The 20731-nt window shown below is 37.1% G+C and overlaps 1 long non-coding RNA gene across 1 annotated transcript; it reads right to left on the bottom strand.

The window, feature by feature from the left end:
• Positions 1–3883: 3883 nt before the first annotated feature.
• LOC140168095 (uncharacterized) lies at positions 3884–8577 on the bottom strand. Its single transcript, XR_011861146.1, has 3 exons — positions 8208–8577; positions 5247–5304; positions 3884–4403 (listed from the first exon to the last, which is right to left on the bottom strand). It is a non-coding gene; the product is annotated as an uncharacterized lncRNA (long non-coding RNA).
• Between the last annotated feature and the right edge of the window lie 12154 nt (positions 8578–20731).

The following is a 20731-nucleotide window of genomic DNA, read 5'->3' as shown; positions in this document are numbered from 1 at the left end:
TGCAAATTATGCAGACAGTCACAGCGGATGTTTTGATACCAATTTCAAAGTTATCAGTCACTCCTAACGGGTGCAGTGAGCCGATTCCGTTGATTATCACTTTTTGCCAAAAGTGATAATCAACGGAATGAAGTTCTCACGGCAATTTCTGAATGAATTATGAATTTATTTTGATTGCAAATTATGCAGATAGTCACAGCGGATGTTTTGATACCAATTTCAAAGTTTTCACTCACTCCCATCAGGTGCAATGAGCCTAGATTGTTGATTAAGAAACACAGTTCCGGCAATTTAAAAATGAATTATGAATTTATTGTGATTGCTATAGGAAACTTCCAATTATTTATTTATATCATTAGTGTTGTAAACTTGCTATATATTTTAATTGGTTTTTTTTTTCATTCAGGGTCAAAGATGTCTTAAGTTTGACTTTATATTTGACTGAATAAGCATTAATATTTGAGAATTTTTAGTCACTTTTAGTATTGGTGCCAATTTCGGCGGCTATTTTAGGTGCTATCACAGAAAGACACTGATGGCTGGGATGCCTTTTCCCTTTACCTTATCTTAGAAGTATATTAGGCCCTAAATCAAGCCAAAAAGTTATAGTTTGGTCCAGAAAAATTCCGTTTTAGTATAACTTAGTCTTTTTTCAGTATTTGGCGGCCATTTTGGGCGCCATTTTGAAAATATACTGACTGTTGGGAATTCTGTTTCTTTATATCAACTTGAGTTTATGCTTGGCTCTTTAATTAAGCTAAAATGGTTAGTTTGATTCAGAAATAGTATTCATATTATGGTCATTTATAGTGATTACCTGCATTTGGCGGCCATTTTGGGCGCCATTTTGAAAATGCACTGACTTTTGGGACGTTTTATCCTTGATATCAACTTGAGTTGATGCTGGGCTCTTTAATTAAGCTAAAAAGGTTAGTTTGATTCAGAAACAGTATTCATATATGGTCATTTACATTACCTGCATCTGGGGGCCATTTTGGACGCCATCTTGGAAAAACCCACTTGGTGCCAGTTTATATTGTTGGGAACATCCTGATTATGTTTTGGGGTCATCTCAGGAACCTAACAAAGTTGGCTTGGTTTAGTCTTGGGGGTGCACAGGACGTGCCTCTAGCTCCCCGAGTAATAGTGCACATGTTGACAGTTTGCAGTCACTTTCACAATGTTCACATTTTGGTTCGTCTTGTTTTGAGAGCCCGGGGGGGGGGGGCACTCCACCTTTGGAGGTGACGCGTATGTAGGGCTGTTAAGACCCCATTTTTCAGCATCGCTGTCACCCAAAGACCCCAAAATTTTTTTTATGAACACATGCTCTGTCACCCGAAGACCCCCTATTTTTCCATTTAATCTGTCACCCAAAGACCCTTACAAGTTCAATTTGAACAGCATCTTTCATTTATCACTAATTTTGTTACTTATTTTGAAAAAAAAAACAAAGAAATTTGAAGCCATTCAGAACTAGAAATTCGATTTTCGAGGTTTCTGTGGCGCTGTTTCGGTTCTCACCCAAAGATTCCATTCAAAAAAGTCATGTTCTCACCCAATGACCCCATTTTCACATTTTGCTCTCACCGAATGCCAAAAATCATGCTCTCACCCAATGCCCCCATATTTTTTACATTTTGCTCTCACCGAATCTCAGCCCTACACCTATATCCATTTCAAATTGAAGTGCCCCCCCGAGTTTGAGAGCCAACACCAATCTATTGTGTTATTTTTAATTACAACTTACAAACATCAAGAAATGACTCTCTGCGACCATGTATAGTAAATAACTTGCCAGAAACTTTTATTAACAAGAACATACGAGATGTGAACAGTTGAACAGTTGTACATTTCTGTTAAATCAAATGTTTGTAGAACCGTATGTACTCAAATAAAAGACATACCTGGTTTCAAATTTTCGCCCCTTTGAAACTTCTTATACAAAAGTAGCTTGAAAGTGTTTATACATTATGTTAAAATCTTAGATCCAAGAAACCTTTATTAACACCATATTTTATTCCTAATAAAAAGGTAACCTTTGGACTAAAATTTACAAATTTTAAATTGATAAAGCTACCAGCAGAGGTTTACACAATTGAAATCATGAAATTATATTCATTTCAAACAATATTCCATGGATTAAATACAGAACAACTATGGACTAAAATTTTAGCCCCATAGTTGCAAATTCTACATATTTTAACAATATTCCAGGGACATTTGAAGATTTTATACAACTATACAGACTCAAATTTAATCCCAAACTGGGTCTAGATTTCGACAAGAATCACGGAGTCAATTCTCCCAGTGATTCTCGTAGTATTTCAAAATATGAGAATCAAATTTAATTCTCGCAAAATGTTAACTCTAATATGCTTTCTGTATTAAAAGTTGAGAATCAATTGATTCTTGTGAAATTATCTTGCGAGAATCAAATGTGATCCTCACAAGTTATGACAAAATCTAGACCCTGATGTAGTTACAGATTTTATCCATTTCAACAATATTCCAGGGATATTATACAACCATGGTCTAAATTTTAGCCCCCTTTTCAAATTTCAAATACAGTACATGTGTCCATCACAACCAACATACCAAATTTTGTGCGGGTGGGATGGTGTCAACAAAAATTTGACAAAAAATGTTGGTACAAGAAAAATTGTAACTTTCCTGCCTTTTATACACTCCCTTGTTTTGTGTATACTGGTATTTTACAATTGTTTGTGTGTGTTATCAATCATATAATGTATAATGAGCATGAAATCACATAGGATCAAAACTGATGCACCTGACCTGCCATTCCAGCAAAACATTAATAAATACATGAGTAGAAGATTTTGTAATAACCTGATATAGCTCCAAGTCCACTGATAAGTTGTGATATATGTGAGGAACAGCCCAAAGTAAGTGGAAGACTAGGCTGACGAATGGGTAAAGTCTTATCTTATTATATGTGCATCTTCATCTTCTGGCCCTTGGTGAAATCTCTTCTATACCTTAATTATGCTATATTTGGAGGCTGAAATTATCACTCATTTACACAGGTTCTTAATTCACCTGACTGACTAGATCCGGAGCCAGATGACTGCAGGTTGATACACTCTGCAGGAAACTATGGGTATTGCCTTATTGGATTGGTTTGAGTCCTATCCTAAGGCCATAATGTACGATCTTATAATATGAAATTGGTTAATTTTTTTCAAACCTGATTTTTTTTTTTTTTGTAATGTTTACACATGTTCCAACTTGCACCTAAATGGAATCGGCCAAATGTGCCAAAAAAGCAAATTTCGACATATTATCATAATTGAAAAAATTATGATAATATGTCCTCCCATGGAACTGCATGTTAAATGGCCAAAATAACCAGTGGGGTTTCTTTCACTTTATACCTTGTTATTTCAACTTAAAATGGACATCAACCCTTCCCATCAGTTATTACTAATATTATTTCAACATTTTGAATAAAGAATAACAAAATTAAAATTGAACGGAAATCGTACATTAAGGCTTTAATGGCAGGGCTCAAATTGTCAATGTTTATCAAGTTGACTCAGATCCACTTGGCGAGTCTTGCGGCGTTTCCCAAGGCAGTATCCTTGGTCCGCTCCTGTTTCTTTGCTATGTGAATGTCATGGCCAGCAATGTTGACTGCAAACTCTATGCCGATGATAGTGCCCTGTTGGTCTTGGGCAAGGATCCTGATTGTATTGCTGAGAAACTTAAGAACTTGAGTCATGCAGTCATTGGTTTAGGAAAATAAGCTTTCTTTGCACTTGAGGAAAACAGAATGTATGTTATTTGGTACAAAGAGAAAACATAGGAAGGTAAAATCTTTCACGGTTACCTGTGGTAGTAAATCTTTATAATCTACAAAAGTGCTAATATTTGGGTGTCACTTTAGATAAGTCGCTAATGGGTATGGATGAAAACATTGCGAAAGTGATCAAAAAAGCAGGCTCTAGATTAAATTTTTTATACAGGAATGATGGGTGTTTAAATCGTAGAGCTCGTAAAACCTTAGTTTCAGCTCTCATCCTGTGTCATGGCAAATACTTCAAGCCATAGGCCATTTCCAAACAAATATGCCGACTTAATTCAAACTCATCAGCGATATCCATTATCAATGCAATGTAAAAAGTCAGATAAGGAACTAAAAAGGAAGACACAGACTCATCGGGATTGAAGCAATGGAATTCCATGTATTCCATTAAAACAGCACACTTCTCTGGGCATACAGCTATAATGTTAATCTCTTTCATGAATAAGCCTCTGTCATCTTCGCTTTGGCTAATGGTCCTTCCTTGATATTTTACTTTTGAGACCTCCCCAAACTGGCCCCTGCCAATGATGTTATCGACCGTCAGCTCTTGCCACTTGGCACTTTGAATTCCATGACTCTGTGGAGAAAAAAAAAAAGTCCACCTTATTAGTACATATATTCTCCATATCTCCAAATCATTTCCAACAATTTGACTTCAAATTTTAATGTTACATGTATTTTGTTTTTACGGAGTCGTTTCAATGGCTGGGTCTTGCATATGAATGGTTTCTTTCTTTTTCTTTGGGCAACATGACCCCTGTTCCTAGACCCTTACATCCATTTTGACCAAACTTTTACAATTTTGACCAATATTGACCCCCCCCCCCCAAAAAAAACCAAACAAACCCAACAACAACAACTTAATGTTGATATTTGACACCACCCCCTACTTAGGATATGTTACAGATACATCCTTAAACAACTTCTCTAGCAAGTTACAGCTTGGTATTTTGTTGCTTTCAGCAAAATGCCTCAATTTTTAAGAGGAAAGTAATTGTGAAAGACACATTGCCACAGATAAGGACATGGTAATAGAACTTTAAAAATTAAGTTATTTCATCTTTTAGGAACAATTCTAGAAATGAAACAAAATTAATGTTTGACAGTGATTCAACATTATATGTAATTATGTTTCTTGAGAGGCGCTGTGGCGCAGTAGTTTGGGTGCTCGCTTATGGTGCGGAAGGTCGGTGCGGTGCCACCCGGTGGATCGAAATCTGATTCCAGCCACAGACTGGAAACTCTTGCTGTTCGCCCATCAGTAATTGGGTACCTAGCTTTCTTTAGAGCTAGGGAAGGTTTAGGCGGTAAGGGGAGAGAGGTGGGTATATTACCCTCGTACGCCATGCCCCTGGACTCAACCTACGGCCACCAGGCTATATGGAACCACCTTTACCTTACATCATGTTTCACTGCTTACCGTATCATGAAAGAAAAATATGTATAGCTCTTTCCATACACACCAAGGTGATTCACTCCTGAAAGAGACAATTTGTCACAAAACATTTGTTAAGTGTAAACACAGGCTAAAATTACCGGTGTTGATTATAATGCCATATTCCTACACCATTATTGTTTGCTTAATAAACTTGATTCAATCTCTTTTTCACAAGACTTGATTGAAACTTCCCACCCAGTTCATAATAAATAATTTATCATAACTATACCTGGCTCTGATCATAGCCTCATGATTTGGATCATGTAGAAGTACATGTACCAGTACATGTAGGCCACAATCAGAGCCAACATCTACATTGTAGCTCAACCAAAACATTGTTGTATCAGGCAGCTCAAAAGGGGTCTCATGTGAACTGCAATCATTCAGATGCCCTTATTCGGAATTCAGAGTGCAATGCTTCTCGGACTGCTCCAGTAGTCTGGATGCTTATCCTATTTGCAAAACAGGAATTAATAATCACCACAATTCTCTTTTCTGCTTGCCATGAATAATTATGAATAATAATGATTATAATCATAGCAAGAAAAATGTGGGTATTTTTTCTGGTAACAAAATTTACATTTTGAAATGGTAACTTAAAGTGGGGTATAATTGTTTGTAAACTTGTAGCCTATCCCAAATTAACAAAAGTTACATTTATTTTACCAGTGTATGAACCAAACACCGACATGCATATGACACACCAAGTTCTAGTTTTCCCAGCACCAGCGAACAGGATCTCAGAGTCTAGGTCCATGCACAGACTTGCTCTTGATGTTCAAACCCATACTATATTGCAGTCACCAAGATGTAATATACCGAATCTAACACCCTTAGTTCAGCTTTCTAGATTCTAGTTACACAGATCTATGTGTTCCAGACCCCGGCACACAATATGCATACTGGGTGTCTAGTCACCAGATCCAATGAATCCAGGTTCCAGTCTGCCAAATTCTGGTCTTTTGATTCCAGTATACCACATAATTATGATGATGCAAACTTAGCACAGATTCTATCCACTAAGAAGCCACCATACAGGTCCCAGTCATACAGATATCCCAGTAAACTAGTTCCAGGGGACTAGATATCCTAGCTGTCATGCCAAGTTCCGATCAGTTCACTTCCTAAGGGCTCATATTTCACACTGTGCAACAGGTTCTACACCACAAATCTCAGTGCTTCAGATTGCAGCCATCCAAATCCCAGTATACATAATTCCTCACATGTGGATCCCACTCAGCTGTATGGCAACAACTACCTGCAACTGTTGTGCATGTTCCAGCAAACAAGAATCCAGTCATCCAGATCACAACAAGCCAAGATCCAGGTGTTAAGATCCCAGCACAGCAGATCAGTTACATTGAATCTGCTTGCAAGTTCCTAAATTCCCAGATCTAAGCCTATTGAACTCTGTCTGTCTAGACTCAAGAATACCAGATTGCACTGAGGCAGTAAGATATTGCTAAAGCACTGCAGGTTCTAAATGCATGGACCTCTGTACACCGGATTCCAGTCAGCCACATACATCTTAGTGCATCAGATCCCTGTGATATAGATTAAAGCACAACCCAAAATGCCCTTAAAAAGTCAAGTCTGGTAAAAATAATGTCATGCATCTTAAAAAATTTGCTCAGTAAAACTTCTGAATGTAGCAAGCTTATTCCATGGGCCCTATTGGTTGAAATTTTGTGACACTATAAAAGTTTGTCAATTGTGAAGAAGGAAAAAATACATGAAGTAATAAGTGTCAACACCATTTGGCTTAAAGCTTTGTACACATTTAATATTTATTTAATTTAGGCCCTATATATTTAATCTTTCAAACAAAAATTAGCGAAGTACATGCATTGTAAGGGGTGGTGCAATAATTGTGTGTACATCCCCCCGGGGGGGGGGGGGTGAATTCTCAAAATGGTCTGCCAAAAATCGCTTGCCCCCCCCTTTGGCTGTGCCAAAAAATCTTTGCCCCCCCCTTTCGACGTGCCAAAAACCTTTGCCCCCCTTTTGACGTGCCAAAAAATCTTTGCCCCCCCCCTTACACATGCAAGATTTTGGGGAACCCGAATTTAAAACCTTAAATTGTCTTAACATATAATGCGAGCGCAGCGAGCAGGAAATTTTGCATATTTGAACATGTTCGTAACGTTTTCCTACGCTTAATTTAGGGCATAATATAGAAACGGTGCCCAAAATATCTGTGCCAAAATTGCTAGCCCCCCTTTCGACCTGCCAAAATCGCTTGACCCCCTCTTTCGACCTGCCAAAAATGCTTGCTCCCCCTTTGGCCTGCCAAAAAATTTTGCCCCCTATAATTCACCCCCGGGTAGGCTACACATAATTATTGCACCACCCCTATAGGACTTCAAATATTTAAAAAAATAAAAAAATTTTAAAATCAGTACAGGATTACACAGCCCCCCCCCCTGAGCAACCTCCCAACTTTAAAACCTTACTAAACCCCCCGGTGAAGGTTCGAAATAGAGTCTATGTAGTGCCGTACTATTACGCTGACTTTCGTATTCGGCGAGGAGGACGATTTCGACCTCCTGGTTTGTTTACAAACAGAGAGGTAGACAAAAAACCGTTCCGCTTGTCCAAACACTCAAGTATCAGAAGGATGGTCCACAATAGCGTGATTCACGTAACCTGAATAGGGATTAAAAAGCTGTCACGTAGAACCATGTGCTTCTATTGTCCAATTTGCCATCAAGATTTCATATGGAAACAGTTCAGACCCAGTACACGATCATGTCAGAAATTAATATTTTGTTCTGGGTCTGATTATTCGGACTAGAGTCTATGGTTAAAATTTACTGGAACTAAGTCTAAGCCAAGGCCCACATGACTCTGATGACTGTCTGAGACTCTGACTCTCTAGATCTCATGATTAGTCATATGCATAAATTATTTAAATGCAATGAAATAAATGAACAAGTTACTAACCGAATACACAATGGCCATCTTAGAAATGCAGATTTTCACCAGAAAAATGGCACTCCGTCCTTGCAAGCAGATGCCTATTCCCTAGCTTGCTACATACCATCCGGGTGCAAAAAGAAATGCCGCGAAAGTCAATACAAAGCCCGTCGTCAATTAGCAAAGCCACCAATCAGATGCACGTTCAACGCAAACGACGAGCTAAAAATAGCAAGGGCACACACCACCAAATAAACGCCCCATTGAAATACACGTAAAATAAACCCGTAAGATTTTACTCGGCTATAATACCCGACTGGAACAAGTGACCACTGCACTACAAACAAAATGTATATCACCAAGAGTCTAGTAGACTTAACGTTTCAGAAATAGCCGTGAAAACTTCTTTTCGCAAAAAAGTGATAATCAACGGAATGGCTCACTGCACCTGCTAGGAGTGAGTGACAACTTTGAAATTGGTATCAAAACATCCGCTGTGACTATCTGCATAATTTGCAATCAAAATAAATTCATAATTCATTCAGAAATTGCTGTCAGAACTTCATTCCGTTGATTATCACTTTTGGCAAAAGTGATAATCAACGGAATGGGCTCACTGCACCCATTAGGAGTGACTGATAACTTTGAAATTGGTATCAAAACATCCGCTGTGACTATCTGCATAATTTACAATCAAAATAAATTCATAATTGATTTTTAAATTGCCGTGAGAACTGTGCTTCTTAATCAACAATCCGGGCTCATTGCACCTGATGGGAGTGAGTGACAACTTTGAAATTGGTATCAAAACATCCGCTGTGAATATCTGCATAATTTGCAATCGAAATAAATTCATAATTCATTCATAAATAGTCGTGAGAACTGTGTTTCTAAATCAACATTCCGGGCTCATTGCACCTGATGGGAGTGAGTGACAACCTTGAAATTGGTATCAAAAGATGCGCTGTGGCAATCTGCATAATTTCCACTCTAAATAGATTCCATAATTGGCTTAAAAAAGCCATGAGAACTTCGTTTCGTTGATTATCACTTTTGCAAAAAGTGATAATCAACGAAACGGGCTCACTGCACCTGCTAGGAATGAATGACAACTTTGAAATGAGTATCAAAACATCCGCTGTGACTATCTGCATAATTTGCAATCAAAATCAATTCATAATTCATTCAGAAGTAGCCGTGAGAACTTCGTTTCGTTGATTATCACTTTTGGCAAAAAGTGATAATCAACGAAACGGGCTCACTGCACCTGCTAGGAATGAATGACAACTTTGAAATGAGTATCAAAACATCCGCTGTGACTATCTGCATAATTTGCAATCAAAATCAATTCATAATTCATTCAGAAGTAGCCGTGAGAACTTCGTTTCGTTGATTATCACTTTTGGCAAAAAAGTGATAATCAACGAAACGGGCTCACTGCACCTGCTAGGAATGAATGACAACTTTGAAATGAGTATCAAAACATCCGCTGTGACTATCTGCATAATTTGCAATCAAAATCAATTCATAATTCATTCAGAAGTAGCCGTGAGAACTTCGTTTCGTTGATTATCACTTTTGGCAAAAAGTGATAATCAACGAAACGGGCTCACTGCACCTGCTAGGAATGAATGACAACTTTGAAATGAGTATCAAAACATCCGCTGTGACTATCTGCATAATTTGCAATCAAAATCAATTCATAATTCATTCAGAAGTAGCCGTGAGATCTTCGTTTCGTTGATTATCACTTTTGGCAAAAAGTGATAATCAACGAAACGGGCTCACTGCACCTGCTAGGAATGAATGACAACTTTGAAATGGGTATCAAAACATCCGCTGTGACTATCTGCATAATTTGCAATCAAAATCAATTCATAATTCATTCAGAAGTAGCCGTGAGAACTTCGTTTCGTTGATTATCACTTTTGGCAAAAAGTGATAATCAACGAAACGGGCTCACTGCACCTGCTAGGAATGAATGGCAACTTTGAAATGAGTATCAAAACATCCGCTGTGACTATCTGCATAATTTGCAATCAAAATCAATTCATAATTCATTCAGAAGTAGCCGTGAGAACTTCGTTTCGTTGATTATCACTTTTGGCAAAAAGTGATAATCAACGAAACGGGCTCACTGCACCTGCTAGGAATGAATGACAACTTTGAAATGAGTATCAAAACATCCGCTGTGACTATCTGCATAATTTGCAATCAAAATCAATTCATAATTCATTCAGAAGTAGCCGTGAGATCTTCGTTTCGTTGATTATCACTTTTGGCAAAAAGTGATAATCAACGAAACGGGCTCACTGCACCTGCTAGGAATGAATGACAACTTTGAAATGGGTATCAAAACATCCGCTGTGACTATCTGCATAATTTGCAATCAAAATCAATTCATAATTCATTCAGAAGTAGCCGTGAGAACTTCGTTTCGTTGATTATCACTTTTGGCAAAAAGTGATAATCAACGAAACGGGCTCACTGCACCTGCTAGGAATGAATGGCAACTTTGAAATGAGTATCAAAACATCCGCTGTGACTATCTGCATAATTTGCAATCGAAATAAATTCATAATTCATTCATAAGTAGCCGTGAGAACTGTGTTTCTAAATCAACATTCCGGGCTCATTGCACCTGATGGGAGTGAGTGACAACCTTGAAATTGGTATCAAAAGATGCGCTGTGGCAATCTGCATAATTTCCACTCTAAATAGATTCCATAATTGGCTTAAAAAAGCCATGAGAACTTCGTTTCGTTGATTATCACTTTTGGCAAAAGTGATAATCAACGAAACAAACTCACTGCACCTGCTAGGAATGAATGACAACTTTGAAATGGGTATCAAAACATCCGCTGTGACTATCTGCATAATTTGCCATCAAAATCAATTCATAATTCATTCAGAAGTAGCCGTGAGAACTTCGTTTCGTTGATTATCACTTTTGGCAAAAAGTGATAATCAACGAAACGGGCTCACTGCACCTGCTAGGAATGAATGACAACTTTGAAATGAGTATCAAAACATCCGCTGTGACTATCTGCATAATTTGCAATCAAAATCAATTCATAATTCATTCAGAAGTAGCCGTGAGAACTTCGTTTCGTTGATTATCACTTTTGGCAAAAAGTGATAATCAACGAAACGGGCTCACTGCACCTGCTAGGAATGAATGACAACTTTGAAATGAGTATCAAAACATCCGCTGTGACTATCTGCATAATTTGCAATCAAAATCAATTCATAATTCATTCAGAAGTAGCCGTGAGAACTTCGTTTCGTTGATTATCACTTTTGGCAAAAAGTGATAATCAACGAAACGGGCTCACTGCACCTGCTAGGAATGAATGACAACTTTGAAATGGGTATCAAAACATCCGCTGTGACTATCTGCATAATTTGCAATCAAAATCAATTCATAATTCATTCAGAAGTAGCCGTGAGAACTTCGTTTCGTTGATTATCACTTTTGGCAAAAAGTGATAATCAACGAAACGGGCTCACTGCACCTGCTAGGAATGAATGGCAACTTTGAAATGAGTATCAAAACATCCGCTGTGACTATCTGCATAATTTGCAATCGAAATAAATTCATAATTCATTCATAAATAGTCGTGAGAACTGTGTTTCTAAATCAACATTCCGGGCTCATTGCACCTGATGGGAGTGAGTGACAACCTTGAAATTGGTATCAAAAGATGCGCTGTGGCAATCTGCATAATTTCCACTCTAAATAGATTCCATAATTGGCTTAAAAAAAGCCATGAGAACTTCGTTTCGTTGATTATCACTTTTGGCAAAAAGTGATAATCAACGAAACGGGCTCACTGCACCTGCTAGGAATGAATGACAACTTTGAAATGAGTATCAAAACATCCGCTGTGACTATCTGCATAATTTGCAATCAAAATCAATTCATAATTCATTCAGAAGTAGCCGTGAGAACTTCGTTTCGTTGATTATCACTTTTGGCAAAAAGTGATAATCAACGAAACGGGCTCACTGCACCTGCTAGGAATGAATGACAACTTTGAAATGAGTATCAAAACATCCGCTGTGACTATCTGCATAATTTGCAATCAAAATCAATTCATAATTCATTCAGAAGTAGCCGTGAGATCTTCGTTTCGTTGATTATCTCTTTTGGCAAAAGTGATAATCAACGAAACGGGCTCACTGCACCTGCTAGGAATGAATGACAACTTTGAAATGGGTATCAAAACATCCGCTGTGACTATCTGCATAATTTGCAATCAAAATCAATTCATAATTCATTCAGAAGTAGCCGTGAGAACTTCGTTTCGTTGATTATCACTTTTGGCAAAAAGTGATAATCAACGAAACGGGCTCACTGCACCTGCTAGGAATGAATGGCAACTTTGAAATGAGTATCAAAACATCCGCTGTGACTATCTGCATAATTTGCAATCGAAATAAATTCATAATTCATTCATAAATAGCCGTGAGAACTGTGTTTCTAAATCAACATTCCGGGCTCATTGCACCTGATGGGAGTGAGTGACAACCTTGAAATTGGTATCAAAAGATGCGCTGTGGCAATCTGCATAATTTCCACTCTAAATAGATTCCATAATTGGCTTAAAAAAGCCATGAGAACTTCGTTTCGTTGATTATCACTTTTGGCAAAAAGTGATAATCAACGAAACGGGCTCACTGCACCTGCTAGGAATGAATGACAACTTTGAAATGAGTATCAAAACATCCGCTGTGACTATCTGCATAATTTGCAATCAAAATCAATTCATAATTCATTCAGAAGTAGCCGTGAGAACTTCGTTTCGTTGATTATCACTTTTGGCAAAAGTGATAATCAACGAAACGGGCTCACTGCACCTGCTAGGAATGAATGACAACTTTGAAATGAGTATCAAAACATCCGCTGTGACTATCTGTATAATTTGCAATCAAAATCAATTCATAATTCATTCAGAAGTAGCCGTGAGATCTTCGTTTCGTTGATTATCACTTTTCGCACAAAGTGATAACCAACGAATCGGGCTCACTGCACCTGCTAGGAATGAATGACAACTTTGAAATGGGTATCAAAACATCCGCTGTGACTATCTGCATAATTTGCAATCAAAATCAATTCATAATTCATTCAGAAGTAGCCGTGAGAACTTCGTTTCGTTGATTATCACTTTTGGCAAAAAGTGATAATCAACGAAACGGGCTCACTGCACCTGCTAGGAATGAATGACAACTTTGAAATGAGTATCAAAACATCCGCTGTGACTATCTGCATAATTTGCAATCAAAATCAATTCATAATTCATTCAGAAATAGCCGTGAGAAATGTGTTTCTTAATCAACAATGCGGACTCATTGCACCCGTGAGGAACAACTGGTATCACAAGATGAGCTGTGACAATCTGCATAATGTCCAATAGCCGTGAGAACTTCATTTCGTTTCGTTTCGTTTCGTTTCGTTTCGTTTCGTTTCGTTTCGTTTCGTTTCGTTTCGTTTCGCTGAATATAATAAGCCAAATACAGAGCAACGTACGCGGTTACAAGAAGCTTGAGGGCTCTCGACTCCTGACCGAATTGTATATTCTTGTTGAAATAATGAAATTAACCCTGGTCAATCATCTTCACTAACAACAGCACGTTTAGAATGTTATCATATTCCCCAGGAAACACTTAACAGTATATTTTTGTCCAGTATTCCAGTAACAATATATTCTATTGGACCATATTAAGATGTTAAATATATTCTAAGGAAATAGCGCAGTGAAATTCTCTATACTTCAAAATGAGTCAGTCTTTCATGGTAATTAATTCACTGCAAAAATCAGCAGAGCAACACTTAATAAACACTTGAACACTTTAATGGCTAAGGTTTGTAGAGTGAAGGTATAGGGGTGTTAATTTATAAACACTAAAACACGCAAAAATATCAGGAAGTTTATAATTATTTTTAACACAAGTGCTGTGTTACAAAGCATAAACATCTTCATATTTAAATTGAATTTTGAGTAAACGGCGTTTGGATATTGTGGTACCAATCCCGGGTACAAATACCATTAAATAAAACGCTCTAAAAAGACGTAGGAAACAGTACGGAAACGCTTTAATATGCAAATTTTCCTGCTCGCTGCGCTCGCAACATATATCTAGACCAGGCTTCCTCAAATAGATTTGTTGAAGCGCCGCATGAAATTTACAAAAACCGCAAAGCGCCACTCAATGGCTGCGAATTTGCGGGGGGAGTCAGAGGGGGGTTCCCCCCTGTGAAGCTATCGATTTTTTTTTATTTGAGGTGCAAATGACGCCATTTGGTGCAACATTTTGTACTATTTTAGCCTGTCTTTACAAGGATAACATGGGAATTGCATTGTTTATTTATTTATTTTTAAATCTAAACGGCGCCGCGCGCCACTCGGGAAGCCACGGCGCGCCACATGTGGCGCGCGCGCCGCTATTTGCGGAGCCCTGATCTAGACCCTTTAAGGGCTGGGGTATGAACGTTTGGACAGTATTTATTTTGGGGCATTAGAGCACATCAGACATATCGAATTGCATTCTGAATACGAAGAATGTCATTCTGATATCAAATAATTTTGATTTTTGAAATTCGCAATTTAATACACATTTTATGGCAAATCATTAAAATTGATATTTTTGATATTTAACAGTACTTGAAGTAAATTTTATAAATCTGATGATTTATACTTAAAGTGTATGTAGGTGGGATGAAAAGCCGACGATCAATTGAAAATTTTGACCTTTCGTATTGAAGATATGGATTTTTTTTCCCAAAACACCAAAAAAAAATAGGTCTTTTGGGAAAAAAATCCATATCTTCAATATGAAAGGTCAAAATTTTCAATTGACCGTCGGCTTTTCTTCGCTGCTACCTACACTTTAAGAATATATCATTCGATTTATATAATTTACTTCGAGGACTGTTATATATCAAAAATTTGAAAAATATCAAATTTTTATAATTTGTCATAAAAGTTGTATTATATTGTGATTTTCAAAAAAATGAAAATTATTTGATATCAGAAAGACATGCTTCGTATTAAGAATGCAATTCGATAGGTCCGAGGTGCTCTAATGTCCCACAAAAAATACTGTCGAAACGCAATAAACGCTCATTTTAGATCCCTTAAGGTTTGCAAATTGGGATCCCAAAACTTTAGCATGTGTAAAGGGTTGGGGGAGGGGTGCAAAGATGTTTCGGCGGGCGATTTTGGCAAGCCGAGAGGGGGCAAGCGATTTTGGATGGCCGTTCGGAAATTTTATCCCGGGGGGGCTCATAATTATAAAAACAGCCCCTAAGTATACGGTAGTATAAGAAAGCATGATGACTTAATTCATATCGTTATGAATACGGCAGACGGCCGAATCCGGATTCGTCTTTTGGTAAATTTATTTTACGAATGCATTACATTTGAATTAGAGAACAAGGGATCAATGCTGTACATGATAGAGGGCAGCATATCATTTTTTTAACGGAGACCAGATGATAACAGCATAATAAGTAATCAAAAGAGGGCGGCATACAAGGTTAGTTGACGGTGCATCACAGTACGGTCACCGACGGCAACCGTTAAAAAATCGATATGCTGCCCTCTATAGGTATAGCATTGATCCCTTGTTCTCGAATTCAAATGTAATGCATGTGTAAAATGAATTTACCAAAAGCCGAATCCGGATTCGGCCGTCTGCCGTATTCATAACGATTATCATATCAATCTGCTATTCCATTTGAAATCCACACTACCCCTGTATAGGATTTAGCTAAAATCTTCCACAGAGGGAGTATGAGTTTTGAATACAATTCCATTTCCATTTGAAATATACTCACTCCAGTGGGTAAAGCCATAACACAAGGGGAGTATGGGTTTCAAAATGATAAATATTAAACTGGGACCAATTACATTTAAAAAACATACTCCCTCTGTGGAATATATCTCCAAAATCTTCCACAGGGGTAGTGTGGATTTTAAATGGAATAGCCCAATGTCTTCACCAAATAGAAAATTCTCGATCGAAAGTAGGGTGCAATTTGCTAGACTTGAGTCAAGTCCTCGTTTACGGAGTTTAGGGTTATGGTTTAGGGTTGTGGTAGGGCAGTCATGTAATAAGAGTTACACACTATTCGGCAATCGCTCCTAATAAGTATATTTGGAAGAAGCTACGAAACTAGCGGTTATCAAACAGCATAGAGGAGACGAGCGTCTTGTTGAGTACCAAAATAGTTGTTAATAAACAGCGTAGAGGAGATCTTGAGCTGAAATCATTAAGATAATTATACACTTCCTTGCAAGAGAACAATTATATAGTTATTTGAAGTTGCAAAGTACTCGAAGCAAATGAATTGCTATACTTAAAATATCCACAACGCCATTTTGTTGCTAGAACATAATCAATGATACCACTATATCTGGTCGCATGTCTTGTCTCTTTATTAAAAAAGACATAAAAAAACCATCACCGATGACTATTGCCGATACTAGAGTCACGCAGTAGATGTGACTTGCAAGTTTTTTAAAAGTTTTGAACGACTGATAAAGAAGACTGAAGAGATGTTTACAGCTCCTCGAGATTATGTTTTGACCAGTAAGCCTAAGTTTTAAAAACGACTGATAATGAAGACTGAAAGCTGAAAGCTGCTGTGATTTATACGCAACATTAAGGGGTTGGTCACCCACCTTTGCATTGTAGTATTTTTTTTGTGGGGCCTGAGAGCACATCAGACATATCGAATACAAAGAATATTCTTCTGATATAAAATAATTTTGATTTTTTTTTTAAATTCGCGATATGATACAAATTTTATGGCAAATTATTAAAATTAATATTTTGACATTTAACAGTCCTCGAAGTAAAATTTATAAATATAATGATATTCAATTAAAGTATAGCTGCGAGGAATAGCCGACGATCATTTGAAAATGTTGATTTTTCGTATTAAAGATATACATTTTTTTCCCAAAAGACCTGAAAAATGTAAATTCTTTATAGGGAAAATGTATATCTTCAATACGAAAGACCAAAATTTTCAAATGATCGTCGGCTTTTCCTCCCAGCTACATACACTTTAAGTACATATCATTAGATTGATAAATTTTACTTCGAGGACTATTAAATACGAAAAAAATAATTTGCCATCAAATATTATATCGCCAATTTCAAAGAGTCAAAATTATCTGATATCAGAAGGACATTCCTCGTATTCAGAATGTCTGATGTGCACACATGTCCCACAAAAAATACTGTGCAAACGTTGATATCCGATCCTTAATACATGCAATACATTTCATCGCAATTCTTTTTCCCCGTCAACAGCAACGAGTCAAATTACAAACAACGTTCTTAGATAAATAAATGCTCATAATTACCTTTTCAGAACAAATCGTAAATAATACAAAAATAAATAAATAAATAAATAAATAAATAAATAAATAAATAAATAAATAAATAAATAAATAAATACATAAAATCAATCGACCAATCAACCATCAATCAATCAATCAATCAATCAATCAATCAATCAATCAATCAATCAATCAATCAAGCAATCAATCAATAATCAACAATCAATCATCAATAATCAATCAATAAATAATAAATAAAATCAATCGACGAATCGACCATCAATCAATCAATCAACACCCAGTCAATCAATCAATCAATCAATCAATCAATCAATCAATCAATCAATCAATCAATCAATCAATCAATCAAGTAATCAATCAATCAAGTAATCAATTAATCAATCAATACTTTATTAAGTTAATTAATAAGCACTCTACAAGCACCCCAATAATCGCCCCTATGTAAATTCGTGCGTAAAATTTATCTGAATGTTATTATGCAAGTACACATTTTATGAAGGGAAATTTCCTGAGGAAAAAAAATATGACAAGAAAGAAAGATACAGAAACATTAAATTTGTTGCTGGATCCCCACCAGTCCTTCAACTGATACGAACGGTCATCGGGTTGTGCTTGCAGGAACGAGAAACGGCCATGTTGTTCCGCCATGTTTATTAGTTTCGAGATCGGGGCCGAGGGACTCAGGCTATCCTATGTCATATGAATTGTGTTTTTTTTACTTTCCCCTTACAATTGCTATTGATTGACTAGTTGTGAGAAGAGTTTCATTAACTTATTTCACCATGATTTAGAGACTTACTATATTTTTTCAACAGAGTGAATGCAAAAGTCTTGTTCTTAACTTCTAAAATGCGAACGCATTGTTTTCAGATTCAATCTGGTAACAAACAAACACACAAACAAACAAACAAACAAACAAACAAAGTAACAAACAAACACGTATACTAAAGGCAATCCCTGGGTATATTTTACTATTATCACCAGCTCGTTTGGTCATCAACATATGTCTATACATGTTTTACAAAATAAAAGCTTTTCTCAACTTTTTTTACAAGATTAGTTGTATTTTTGTAAACTTTTAATATTAGCTTTCGCCAAGAATACTTTTGTCCATTCTTAATAAAAGGCAAATGATTACCACTTAAATGACCAACACGTGAACGTTAATTTGCCGTCTCACATGTGATCTGCGTATTCTCTCTGCTTTCGTTATTAGTTTCTGCAATATCGGTCTCATGAGACACTCTTTTCAAACCGTACTTCAATAACTCGTGTAACAAAGTTGGAAGAACCAAAACCAGCGTGTCGTAAGAGGCACCGTGAATACCTCAAAAGTTGTAATTTCTTTTGCAATTGTTGTCTTCGTTATAATAACGGTTTGCACGATATATGGTCAGCATTGTATTGAACAAGCCACATCGAACTCGAGATATTTGAAACGATAGACTGTGATTTTCAGGACGAAGTTAGCCAAAGTAAGATGTGTTTGTGGTTTTGTCTTAAAACGTTACAGTCTCCTTGCTCTTGCTCGTTGATTTATGTTTCTCTACCTAACTTAAACTAGCGTCAGAGTCTTATCGATATACATCTTTTCGCCGTTCTTATACTGGTATTTAAATCGCGGAGAGCCCCGCAGCCAGGGAAGAGCACATGCATATGTCATGTGCGTCATACTTGCATGTCCAGAAACATTAGCTTTTACAGTCGACCAATGAACTTATAAAACTTTCTGCCGCATAATTCAGGTCGAAGTAACAGAGGTGAGTTCGATAATCACACAACAAAGAGCTACAAAGTCCGTCATCCGAAGAGCCCCTGTTTTTCTTCTACTTGCAAGAGCGTTCACTCAGCAACCTGGACAACCGATTCTTTTGTTATGCAAGGCTCACTCAGTCATTTAATGAGGCAATACAAACGATCGAATTTGGTGTTGAAATGAGCTAAATTTTGAGTTACACCTTTTCAATGTAAAATTAGTTTTCTCGGCCAAATGAAAAGTAATCCTTTTCATTTTTTCAGTAAATGTCAGGAAAATTTTTTTTTTTCAAATCCTAGTGTTAAACTTAGGCGTGAAATTTAGTCATTTAGTGTAAGATTTTCGATTTTGATAGGCTTAAACTCTGCCCGCGAGCCTTTTTTTGGATCAACTTTCCCAACTTTCTAACGCACATCACCGTGAGCGATATATCGTAGTTTTGTCAGAATTTCCGTTTTGATTTCACCATCTTTTACTGTCGGCTGAAAATTTTTCAAAATCAACCCGTGAAATCTAAGGCTAATACTAGCATTGTGGGTCGATATCCCTGGGTTTAATAGGAATACCGGCATGGCTACAGTGTTGCTAGAACTTCATGTAGCAAAGAAATTCCCAGGCCTATAGCCCTCCTACTGATCATGTTTAACCAGAACACTCAATTGGGGATTTGGGCTACCAAATCGCTGGTCGGGCAATTTGCTTTCAATGGAAAATTGACCTGGATAATAACAAAGGAAATATCGACTATTTCTGCTGGTTGCTCTCGAGATAAAAAAATACTGAGCCTGACATTTCCGGAGCATGAAGGGAAAAAGGGTAAAACAAAAACGGAAATTCTGACAAAACTATAACATATAGACCCACACGATGTGCCTTACAGGGTGGGAAATATCTTTCTTTAGCAAACTATATTAGTTTGAGACGCTAAAACATGAATTCCGTAAAAAGCTCGCGTGCGAATTCAAGGCCTATAAAAATCAAAAATATCACATAGTCCGGCTTCCTTCTGCTTCTAGCGTTATTTTGAGTGGCACACTAAACTCTACTACGATATCTGTCCATGATAATTTTTCTAAAAATGTACAAATTGCAATCCTGTTTATCCCCACGCGTGAAACTATCCGGTTTGTTCAAAAATGAATAAAAAACCCGTTTTTTAAACCATCGGAAAGTGTTTGAACAGTTAGTCCCGATTAATTTTGGATTGTGAGCGCTACACGTGTATTTCGTATAGCACTGTATGCACACGGGATCGCGAATGCGGAAATGATTGCAGCCTCGATCCAATAAACAAGTTATGGTAAACACGGCGTCTTCCAGTGAAGACGAAGAATCGTCGCATGGCAAAAAAACATGCATTATGTATGGAAATAAAGATATCAAGGGGTCATAAAGGAATGTACAGATAAAGGATGGAATAA

The sequence above is a fragment of the Amphiura filiformis genome, chromosome 13, assembly GCF_039555335.1.
Source record: "Amphiura filiformis chromosome 13, Afil_fr2py, whole genome shotgun sequence".
Classification (NCBI taxonomy): Eukaryota; Metazoa; Echinodermata; class Ophiuroidea; order Amphilepidida; family Amphiuridae; genus Amphiura; species Amphiura filiformis.
This window is presented reverse-complemented; position numbering and strand designations above follow the sequence as displayed.